Source organism: Macrobrachium rosenbergii, chromosome 52, assembly GCF_040412425.1.
Source record: "Macrobrachium rosenbergii isolate ZJJX-2024 chromosome 52, ASM4041242v1, whole genome shotgun sequence".
Classification (NCBI taxonomy): Eukaryota; Metazoa; Arthropoda; class Malacostraca; order Decapoda; family Palaemonidae; genus Macrobrachium; species Macrobrachium rosenbergii.
The window spans coordinates 26,607,000-26,619,599 of record NC_089792.1 but is presented as its reverse complement, the minus strand read 5'-3'; the positions used below and the strand labels follow the sequence as shown (position 1 = coordinate 26,619,599).

At 35.5% G+C, this 12,600-nt stretch overlaps 1 protein-coding gene across 2 annotated transcripts in view; it reads left to right on the top strand.

Annotated features, from left to right (window-relative positions):
- Gcat (Glycine C-acetyltransferase) overlaps positions 1 to 12,600 on the top strand; it is a 98,136-nt gene that overhangs the window by 7,951 nt on the left and 77,585 nt on the right. The gene's annotated exons all lie outside the window — the stretch shown is intronic.

The window sequence follows — 12,600 nt, the reverse complement described above, 5'->3', positions numbered from 1 at the left end:
TACCACACCAACAGAGGCTCTCGCTTTGTCTCAGCAATTGCAGTAACAAAATAAAATAAAAATACAAATCAAGATTTGGGTGTTGTAGCTCTCGACATTTTCTATCATTACTAAAATTTCTCTTTGGCAAGATGCAGTGACAAGGCCATGCTATTATTCTGTACTGTTTTTAAAATCATAAAGTAATTAATTTGAAAATAAAGAAGCATACTGCAAGGGAGAATGATTTAGTTACGTGAAGCAATAGAAACGGAATTATAACTTAATGTAATCAATCTTCGTTCTTATTCGTCTCCGATTTTGACTTGCATTAACTATGGCAGTTTCGAAAATAGAGCTTCGACACTGGAAAAAAGTAGCATTTATGGAAAGGGATTGTAAGTTCTAAAGCGGAACTTAACCACAGCAGCTTACTGGACTTTCGTTATTCCTCCTTTTGAAAATATTGCACGCAGGTTGGGCAATACCACTGAAGGGATTTCCTTTAATGTATTATTTTTTAACACGTCTAGGTACGAAGTCTGATACCTGCTAATTAGATATATATCTACCTCACAATTTTATTATTCTTACATGAAGAGCAATCATGTCTGAACGAGTGCAGAGACATAACGATCCTTCTAGTTTAGTTTTAAGATACATTTGTAGTAAAGGAAAATTCGTTCTAGAAATAATTCAAGGGGTTATGGCCCTTCGCCAGAATGAATCCATGTTTACAGCTCTTCTAAAGAAGAGAAGCAGGGTCCTTGAAAGCTATAGAATTGCGTCATGTTATACTAGAATACCTAAATAAGATTATACTAGAAAGACCTGTTTGTCAACACTATTTTCATTAATACCGGTGGTGGTAGTAGACGTAAGGAAACGTCAAAAACTGGGCTGATTTCCTCTCTTGGTCAATATCCGAAAAATATGAAAGTGGAGTTAACAGAATTATTATTATTATTATTATTATTATTATTATTATTATTATTATTATTATTATTATTATTATTATTATTATTATTATTAAGGAAGCTGAAAGTAGGTTATACGTTTTCTTTTACCGGTTGTCTGTCATTCTGTCCGAAACATAACTCGAAAAATAGCCAATGGTTTCCAGCCTTCGTACGTCAGGGGAGACTACAGGCTAATGAAGAGTTAATCAGATGTTAAATGATTCCGGATACTGATCTGCTTTATTAATTTTCGATCCGTATTTGCCCAGTCCACAGGTTTATCAGCTTCACACATAAATAAAAAACAATATTAATAATGGCATCTTCCAACGGACTTAGAAGGTTATGTAGCCCTTCCCTGTACGCTTTCATGCAGATTTGAACAGATAATCGGACCTGGATCTTTGAAAATCATGTGCACTTTCACAGCGTTTACTGGCTCATAGAACGCTAATGTAAAATTTAATGTTGTTCTCTTGTGGTGGTTGCTGTTTTCCATAGTGATCCACGTTTATGCCGTAGGCTTTTGTAATGAAAATATTGGCAAGAATTTGAAATGGCTAAATGAAGTCGAAAGGAAGATTTCCTGCAGTCGAACTGCGGATTTCTTTTCCCCAGACATCACGTTCATTGTTCTTTGCGTTTTATCACCATGTATTCGGCATGACATTTACTCTACAAATGCACAAATGCTTTCTTGATAACGGGACTTTACTGGAATTCATATACATGATGGCGTGGTTACAGTATCTCAGTATTAATCGTACTCTTTTTTCAACTGAGAATCGTTTCCGTGAAATGAGTGGCTCCTGGAAAAAAAACCAATAGTCTCTGCTTCCTTCATTCATACTTTCTGTTTAATAATAATAATATTACTCCTATTATGATTGTTGTGGTGATGTTTTTGATTTCCCCATTGTCGAATTCGTTAGTATAAGGTATGAAAAAAGTCACTTATTCAAAACCGATCACTTCTGAACTCTGTGTCAGTGACTGTCTCACAGTGTTATGTAAAAGTTACGGTAGTGCAGCGGTAGTCTGCTGAGACCGCGATCTCGTATAACTCCGATCCACGAGACAGTCCACCTCGACGTGACCGCAGCTATGCAAGGCATGATGTCGTGTCCGGGAAATTGCAAATAAGCAAAAAGATGCAAAGAAACAAATAGGACGTAAATTCACTCTTGTTAACAGTTTAAAACCCAAATAATGTGTCTTTTGTCATTTTAATTCATTACAGCTTGAGTGTAGTTTATCTGTTTTCGTTTTCGGCCGTTGCAATTGTTGAGGGGAAGTTTTAACTTTGCAGCATGTGTGTGTGTGTCTATGAAAAGTAAGAATGAAATAAACGAGGCATTAAACAGTAATGCAACTTTCTCTTTATAGGGTGTCGTCAGTTTTTGCTATTGCGGGGTATTGCTGGGGTGAAAGGCTGAAAATCAGAATTTAATGCTAACCGTCTTTCTACCTTTGACAAAATCAAGAGACCGATTTTTTCAGGTACCATACCAGGAAATGATTCTGTTGTCTGCATATGACGTCACTTGAGCGTAATGAAGAAATGTAAGCCGTATGCCGGCAAAAGCTCTTGTACTGCGGAACAAAATAATTGTCTCTACATGGGAAGTGAAAATTGATAACAATGTGTCCTATTTTAGAATCCATTTCCTTAAAGGAAATTTTGAAAACATTTGAAGTTCACGTATCAAGGGTGACTAACGCCTTCCGTAGTTGTCAGTTGCATGCAGCAGTTTTAAGAAGTCAGTTTGTACATAAGTCTCTTGACTTTAAGAGAGCCATAGAAAAAAGAAAAGAAAGATTCTTAGTTGGAGAAAAATGAAGAAAAGAATGGCCTTTTTAACCGGGGATTCTCTCACCGGTTCAAGGTCCGTATCGATGTTAGATGTAAGGTAAAAGAACATTTGCTGGGATGTTGAGGCTTATGTGCAATGCCAAGTATATAGGAGGTTGCTGTATATGTGATCTAAGTGTCTCTTGAGGGGAAGTATCAGGATGTTAAAGGACAGCAGAAAAGCATCATCTGTTGTGTGACGGAAGTCATGCCGAGTTCTAACCTTCATCTTTGCTGCTGAAGCCAGGTTTGGGAGCCTCTCACCTAACTCCTGGTGACTGACGGACTAAATATGGCCGTTCCCTACCAGCAAAGAAGTCTCTAACAGACTAGATGCTGCATCTCAGCTATGACTTGCTGTCTCTCAAGAGGCCAAGGTCATCCTTAATAGACAAAATATGGTTTTTGCATCAAACAGTATGGTTCACTAACTAACCAATATAAATAGCCACTAAATACGGTGTCTCAGCTTTACTCTCTCTCAGAAGTTTATGATTTACTCTGTAACAGTTCTTACACCTAACCCCTACCGACCAGCAGACTAATCACACCCATGCCTACTGCTATAAGGCAGTTGGGTAAGGAAATCTCACGAAAATGCCTGTCAGTGAAGATGCAAATAAACATATCATAATCCTAAGTCTGCCCCCGCCCCTCAGTGGCTCAACTATCAGTCTTATTCTGAAGGGCAGACATACAGTTCCTCCTCCAAAACATCTCCAGGCAATCTTAGACACCCTGTTCCCTCAGACTGCCCATCTAAGATGAGAGTATTGAATATGACCTGCACAAGTTCTTGATATCCAAGTTCCCCCGCTACCAGGTGCTCACACCCATCAAGCTGTCGTCTTACTTATGCCCCAATAAGTAACTTATTGACGAGGGAACCCTGGGACAAATGTGAAGCCCCTCTGATGCTGCCAGACCTAGTTACAAACAGAAAACCCAAGATGATTGACCTGCCAAGGGAACTAGGGCGCTGCCAACTGCTGAACAACATCCCAGCTCCCTCCCCACTACTGAAGGTACATTGATGGTGGCCCTCCTGAAGAGGGCTGACAAGTTACTTGAGGCCTCTAAGGCCTTGCAACATGCCAACCACATCAGTGAAGCCAGAGAAGACCAGGACTAAAGTGACAACAAAGTGACCCAAGCTAGTGCTGAGAAAAGCAACTTTTCACACAGACAAAAGAAGGTGCCCCACCCACCCGTCCTCTGTTTGTAAAGTGTTGAAGAATTGTGCACCTGGATGCAGCTGGAAAATAAAATGAGCAAGGAGGCTGCAACCAGGATGCCCAGTCCGCTAGGCTGTGCAACACTGACCTAGCCTCTGCCAAGAAATTCCTGGTGGACGTGGGCTCCTTCAAATCCATTCTCCCAGCATCACCTGTAGAGTGCTGGAGGCCCCCAGATGCCAATGTATTTTGGTTATTATCTATACCCTTCCATGAAGCCTCAACCTTCGGTTCAGTGTGCCTGGATTTTATAGTTTTTGACTATGTATATGTATATATATACAGATATATATGTATTATATATATATATATATTTTATATATGTATGTATATAGTATATATATACATAGTATATATATATATATGTATGTATATCTACAGTATATACATATGTATATATATAAATTTATATATATATATATATATATAATTTATATATATATATATATATATATATATATATATATATATATATAGAGATATATAGATATATATATATATATATATATATATATATATATATATATATATATATATATATATATATATATATATATATATATATATATATATATATATATAGATAGAGAGAGAGAGAGAGAGAGAGAGAGAGAGAGAGAGAGAGAGAGCGAGCAAGTTAGCTAATTAAAACTGAAAGAGTAGAAAGTCCTCTTTAGCTCTCCGTTTAATGGGGAAGAAGTATAGGGGTATACACAATATATACATCCATATATATATATACATATATATATATATATATATATATATATATATATATATGTATATATATATACTAGTGTATATATATACATGTGTGTGACATTTTGTCTGTGCATACACCGTGACATTTTTCTTTGCACAAATATGTAGCCGTAACACCCAGGGGAATTATGATTTATAAGTGCTTCGTCTTTAGCGGGATTCAAATGGCTACCTAGTTTAGAAAACTCAATGCAGCGACTTTAACCAATGGGCCATGTATTTACCTACCTACGTATATATCTATGTATTTTTCTGTCTGTCTACTTATCTACCTATCTGTCTATCTTTTTATATCTATCTATATATTTTATATATCAGTTTATATATATATATGATAGATGTTTTGTGTGTTGTTATTCCACATAGAATTAAATTATCAAAGGGAAGAAGTATGACTGATATATATATGTATATATAATGTATATATATATGTATGTATATATAAAATATATATATATATATATATATATATATATATATATATATATATATATATATATATATAACCGTTCCTTTGAGATTGGTATTTTACTCTGCGATTTATTTCTGTGCATACGGCGATTGTCGTGTGCGGTAAAGTTTAGAAGATTCGGTCTTTTTTTTTTTTTTTTTTTTTGTCATGTTGAAGAAAAGAAGTGGTGGAAGGTGATTGACACTGTGAATGAAATATAAGATGGCGAACTCGACGTGACTGGAAAAGATACGCTAGGGACGGTACGACATGGTCGATCACGTTGCCTGGTCTATTGCAAGGTACGAAGAGTAAACATCCACTTCGTATGACCGGCCGTCTCTTTCGCTGTTCACATGACTCGCTCGATCTCTGGCGTTCCGTCTCGAGGGAGCAACAATTGTCACAGTGCTGGTTTATGTAACTACAAAAGTTTATTTGGTTTTCTGTTCGTTTTAATTGTTTTTTTTTTAACTTATGATTCCTGTTTGCGTGTTTTTATGTCTTCAAGAAATAAAGAATATAAAAAGAATATATGTATATATATATATATATATATATATATATATATATATATATATATATATATATATATATGTATGTATATATATATATGTATATATATATATATATATATATATATATATATATATATATATATATATATATATATATATATATGCACACATTATAAACACATTGAGAGAAACAGAGAGGAGAGAAAAATAGCTAAAAAATTATATCCGTTTGGTTGCATTTTATTGGCCACACACATGCAGAGACAAACAGGTGGAAGGACATACACATATATATACATGTGTGTGTGTGTGTGTGTGTGGTTCTGTATGTATGAGTGTGTGCGCGTTTGTTTGTCTGCGTGCAAGAGTGCGTGCAATAAAACGCAAAGAAACTGAACCAAGCACCATATTACTTTTTAACTTGGCGGGTTGGCAAGTGGTCAGCGACACTTTCCTCCAAAATCTGGCCCACAGCAGCTTCTTGCGCGGAGTTTGAGGATTCGTGACTTCCTCCGAAAGCTTCGGTGTTTTGGCAGGTGTCACGCATTTCTGATAGATTTCTTGCTCATTTCAAAGTGTGTCATTTGTCCTGTTGGATTTTAGATGATGCGCAAACGCGGAATAACTGAACCAGAAGTTAAGTAAGCGTAAAAACAGCTTTATTTCCTTTGTCCTCGTGGAAGAATATATCATGGAAAATATGATATGGTTTCACACCACATCGACAGTCGTTTGTGTAACTCATTGAGCTGAGAGGTGCAGTCAATATGAATTGTATAGTCAGTAACTCTACTGAGGTTTCTTATGGCGGACTCTTTTAAAAGAATAATGGCTCTGTTGACGTATGTAATAAAAAATTAGGTACCTGGTAGTCGGAACCCGAAGGCCGGTATCATCTGGTGGGACTCTCTAAAGAATAAGGATTTTAGTTGAATATATATGTGTATATATATAAAAATATATGTATATATATTTATATTTTATATATATATATGTATATATATAATATATATATATATCAAAGAGCATCCAGAGAAAGGCATACGTACGAAAAATCACAGTATATTGTGGCCGACAGCATTTCTCTGTGTCACATTGCATTACAAATGCTAAAATTTGCAAAATAACTTAAAAACTTCCAAAAAATACGAAAAAGGTTAAAAATATCACTGAAAAGATACGGACATGCTCTACCTAAACTGAGCTAAAGAGAAACTGAAACATCTAAAAAACAAAAGACATTCAATAATTATGAAAACTTGAATCATAGCATCAGCGCAAGAAGAGGAGGAACTCACGACGTTAGAGTCGATCCTGATAAAACTGCCATTATTCCCTCGTCAGAAACCCACACATCCTCCATTCATTTATTTGTCGCATCATAATGGATAGTTTGTTTATATTTTGGTCTGCTCCTCAGCTTTTACTTTCCCTCTTGGTTTTTTAGATGTTTTATCAAATTTGAAGTTTAGGTAGGTCGTTATCATGATGAGCTGCCATATTTTCAACATTTTTTACCTTTTATAAGTTTTAAGTTATTTTTAAGTTTTGGGTGTGACTTAATAATGCAATGTGACATGATGAGGAAGTTTTCTGCCAGAATTAATTCTGTTTTGATATAACACTAAAGCATGAATGCAGCCTGGCCACCGTTGATTTTTTCTTGGATGCCTCCTTGTTAGAAGTGGATTAACGTTACAGCTATATATATATATATATATATATATATATATATATATATATATATATATATATATATATATATATATATTGTACTCTTACTTTTTACCAGATATTATGTAATTTAGGATAAAAACAGACAATGCCATCAAGGAAAGTGAATCACCGGCAAGATTTTTGCATTTTTTGACATTCTCAAGGAAACTTGTCAGAACAGAATAGCCTAAAAAAATCCATCTAAGGCTTTGTAACAGAGAAACTAAAGATTATCTCTAAAAGGGTGCAAGAAAATAGAGGCTTTAAGAGCGCATTGCGGTTTTCATTTATATATATATATTATATATTATATTATTATATATATATATATTATTATATAAAATAAACCGAGTATTAAGTATGAAAGTCGTTTAATGTCCAATTCACTATGTTTTTCCAAATAACTTGGTCCCAAGGGGAATTATTTTTGAAAAGTTTTTCGTCACCACTGGTTCTTTGAACTTCCGTCTCGTTTGGCAAACAACGACGCACAGTGAGTGACCCTGACCATTTAGCTTTCAAAAGAGGTGTAATTGATACCGATTCTGTTGTATCTGTGCCTGTCGAATTAAGGTTTTTGCAATTAGAATCAATGTCAGCCCAACCCCACCATGATATCTGGATTTTAGCTTTGTAGCATATGGTTTTTTTTTTTGCCGGAGGAGACGGCAGTTCGAATCCCACTGGTGGCGAAGCACATATCACCTAGTATTCCCCTTAGCTGTAAGTCATTCTCAGGTATAGTGAATTGGATATTAAGCCAGAATTTTTAACTTGATATCTGGCGAATATAAAAAACAAAAAATATCATAGTGCATTTGTGACAAAATTCATATATATATATATATATATATATAGCATATATATATTATATATATATATATATATACTATTTATTTATTTTTATCTTTATACATATACACAAGGTATGTTCAGAAAGTATCCAACCTTTTTTCTTAAAAATACTCAGTTTTCAGATACAACATTCTTACACTAATATCCTTCAAAGTAGTCCCCTTGGACTGCCACACACTTCTCCCAGTGGTTCTACCATTGTCAGAAGCAATGCTGGAACGCCTCTTTTGCGATGGCGTTGCAGCTGGTCCGTCGCATTCTGCATGATGTCTTCTCTGGTCCCTTTCAGGGGCATTTTCAGCTTGGGGAAAAGCCAGTCTAAAGCCACACAGACATCTCGGGAAGTAGGGAGCCTGGTGAAGCACAGGTGTGTTGCGTTTGACCAGGAAACTGTATCAAATTTGAAGAATGGGCGGGTGCGTTATCATGATGGAGCTGCCAATTCTGCAGAGAGAGAGAGCAAATGAAAAGTTCTGAGAAAGCTGAGCAATTTAAGTTTGTGGGTGTGACTTCTTTACGTGTATGATGTGATGAGGAAGTTTTCTGCCAAGGAGATTAATCCACATTTCAGTATAACACTAAAGCATGAATGCAGCAAGGACTTAATAATGCGTCTTGATTTTTCTTCAAAGGCCACTCCTTGTTAGAAGTGGATTGTTACAATATATATATATATATATATATATATATATATATATATATATATATATATATATATATATATATATATATATATATATATATATATATATATATATATATATATATATATATATATATATATATATATATATATATATATATATATTGTGTGTCTTTTATTTTGCCTCAGGAATTAATGCATAATTTAGGATAAAAACAGAGTAAATGACTACAAGGAAAGTGAATCACCGGCAAGATCTTTGCATTTACTATACGACATTCTCAAGGAAACTCTGTAGAACAAAGGAAAGAATACTAAAAAAAATCCATCTAACGAGATTTAACAGAGAAACTAAAGATTATCTCTAATTCTTGTTAACCCGGGTGCTGGAATAACCCGGAAGAGACCAATTGCAGTTTCATTGCAATACCCAGGATTCATCATCATCATTATTATTATTATTATTATTATTATTATTATTATTATTATTATTATTATTATTATTTCAGTAGCTGAAACCTATTCACATGGAACAAGCGCCCAGGGGCCATTGATTTGGGATTCAAGCTTCCAAAGAATGTTGGTCTCCTTAGGGAGGCGGGGCTAAGTGCCGCCAGTGTCCCTCATGCGGTGCACTGTAGGCATAGCTTGAGGTTCTTTGCAGCGTGCCTTCGGCTCCTAGCTGCAACCCCTTTCGTTCCTTTTACTGTGCCTCCTTTCATATTCTCTTTCTTCCATTTTACTTTCCACCCTCTCCCAACAATTGATTCATAGTGCAACTGGAAGGTTTTCCTCCTGTTACACCTTTCAGACCTTCTTACTCTTAATTTTCTTTTCAGCACTGAAAGACCCCATAGGTCCCAGTGCTTGGCCTTTGGCCTAACTTCTATATTCAATTCAATTCAGTTCAAAGAATATTGGTTTCACCCTCCCATCGCAAAACCCCACACTGCAGCAGTAACTGATCATGATACAGAGCCAGTGATTTTTCATCGTCCTGGAGGAGACGCTAACCTACGACATCTGAGAGGCATTCCACGACACTAACCGCTATACCAGCGTATACAACTGCAAATCTTACTTGGCATGTGCATAATCTTACATTTTATTCAAGCTGTCCACTGTTTGATTTGCATTTTTTTATCTTTGGTTAAATTCCACTTCAAGGGAAATGGTACCATATATCATTGTTCCCAAGTGTTTGAAAGATTCAACCTCATTCCACTGAATGGTATTACATAAATGCGCAGACTCTGCCCTCATTGTTTTGGGTTTTCTTAGATTTATTTGAGTCCCGCAGTCTTAGATACGTGATGCATTGTGTTAAGCAAGCAATGTAGGTATTCTGGTGTTTTGTTGGTTAAAACATCTTCATCCAAGTAATCTAAGTCTGTCAACTTATTGTTGTTCATCCAGTCTAACACCTCTCCCTTCACAGGCCATAAAAAATTCAAAAGCTCGTCAAACAGAGATAAGTCTTCGCGGAGCTTAAGAAACTGGATGAACTCTGCACCTTTTAACTTTTTAATCATGAAATATCTGAGAATGGCAAACAACAGTAATGAAGATGTTTTCCCTTGCAATTCCCCATTATTTACTGCAAATTCATTTGCCAAGACCCTCATCAACATTATAATACTTTGCTCATGGATCATTCCAGTTAGCTGTACATATTAACCAGGAATGCCATAGTGACGCAAGGACTTGATAATGTAGGTCTGTGGGTTCAATCATTTCTTTATGATATTATATATATATATATATATATATATATATATATATATATATATATATATATATATATATATATATATGTGTGTGTGTGTGTGTGTGTGTGTGTGTGTGTGTATTATAAGGGTAATTCGAATGAAATGCTAACACTTGGGTCGAGAAGTTTGGTAAAACTCGCTGGTATGTTAGGCAACAGTCTGTCCAGGGAAAACCTAAGGTACAGAAATACTGAGGTTCCAGCTTCGTTTGACTTGTGTGGTTCAGTTGGTAGCGTCCTGGCCTTTCAATCCCGATGTGATTCAGAAATGTGTTTATATAGTGTGTCTTACGTATGGTTTATTATTTTCTCCGTTAACATCACACTCATGAAACCACGTATACCGCACGTAGAAACGAAAGGGTTAGTGGCATGCCTCAACCATATTCATAAGGATTAAGTTGTATTTTTCAGCTCCATTCCGTAATGGGAGCAGCGTGAGTTACTTCGTCCACTGATTCGCGCTGGGGGAAGATACTACGTTTTATAACTTTAGCATTACTTGCAAAGTACTAGAGTTTTTTTTTTTTATTGTGCCTCTCCCCTCATAGACTTTCGATCTGATCGAAATGTTTATTAAAACTGGAAGTTTAGACCAGAAGATTTTATATGGCACTTTTCAATTATGTTTGAAGAAAACACACATACATAATAACAAATCATACAACAATATATATATATATATATATATATATATATATATATATATATATATATATATATATATATATATATTATATAACATAAATCATTCTATAACTACTGCATTGTGGATGAATCCCTTATGCAGAAAACTTAATACAACAGTAGTTGTTTCAGATCGTCTCATTTCTTGCCGGGAGGCCTTCTCTCTCCATCTCACAAATACTTTCTAGGTCTTCTTGCTGATACTTCCAAATAGTACATTTTTCACGAACTTCATGTCTTCCAAGCACTGCGATCCATTCTTTCAACACCGCTGACATTTCAGCTCTTCAAATGCCTATCTTCTCATCTCTTCTCAACTCTCAACAATTTCAGCTACGTATGCCATAGCTACTGTAATTTTTTTATCGGCAAATTCAGCCTTTTCCTTTCATTCGTACTTAACGTCCACAATTCACTACCGTAAGAGTTAGCTCCACAATCCCTTCATACATTCTAATCTGGTTTCCATAACACCTGTTACCTTCCTTGCTTCACCTATTCTTTGACTCAATCCTCTCACAACCTAACATCATCCGTTATGATACAGGTCTACTTCCGGCCACATGTACAAATCCACTACTTCCTTTTTCTACCATCTATATTAACATTCATTGATTTCCACATACCCTCTAACCTTACTCTTGCACACATTTATTTTCTTGAACACGCTTTCAATTACATTCATTAGTTGTTGATTTCTTCCTCAGTTACCTTCATTAGTGGTTGATTTTCTCCTTACAATCAATAATACTGTAGATACTGTAATCATCAACCATTCCTATCTCCATTTACAACTCAATTTCTAATCTTCCAACTTTGCACCTACAACCACTTTCCTTCCTCTGACTTCTTGTATCACCCCATCCATAAAGAAATTAAACTGCCATGAAGACAAACTCTTGTCTCAGGCCTACTTTTACAATGAGTCAGTCACTCTCCCATCTATATATTCTGACACCTGTTTTACTCCATCATAAGTGATCATAAGAAAGACTTACCTAAACCCACACTGTTCATCCCTTGTCAATCCTTTTGTGACGTGCCTACTTTCTTGATCAAAATACTGTCATGCACATTCCATGGTATACTAAGAAGTGTTATTAATCTGTAATTCCAGCTGCCTCCTGTACCACCTTTACCCATACGCAGAGGAGAAATTATTCCTCTCACCATTC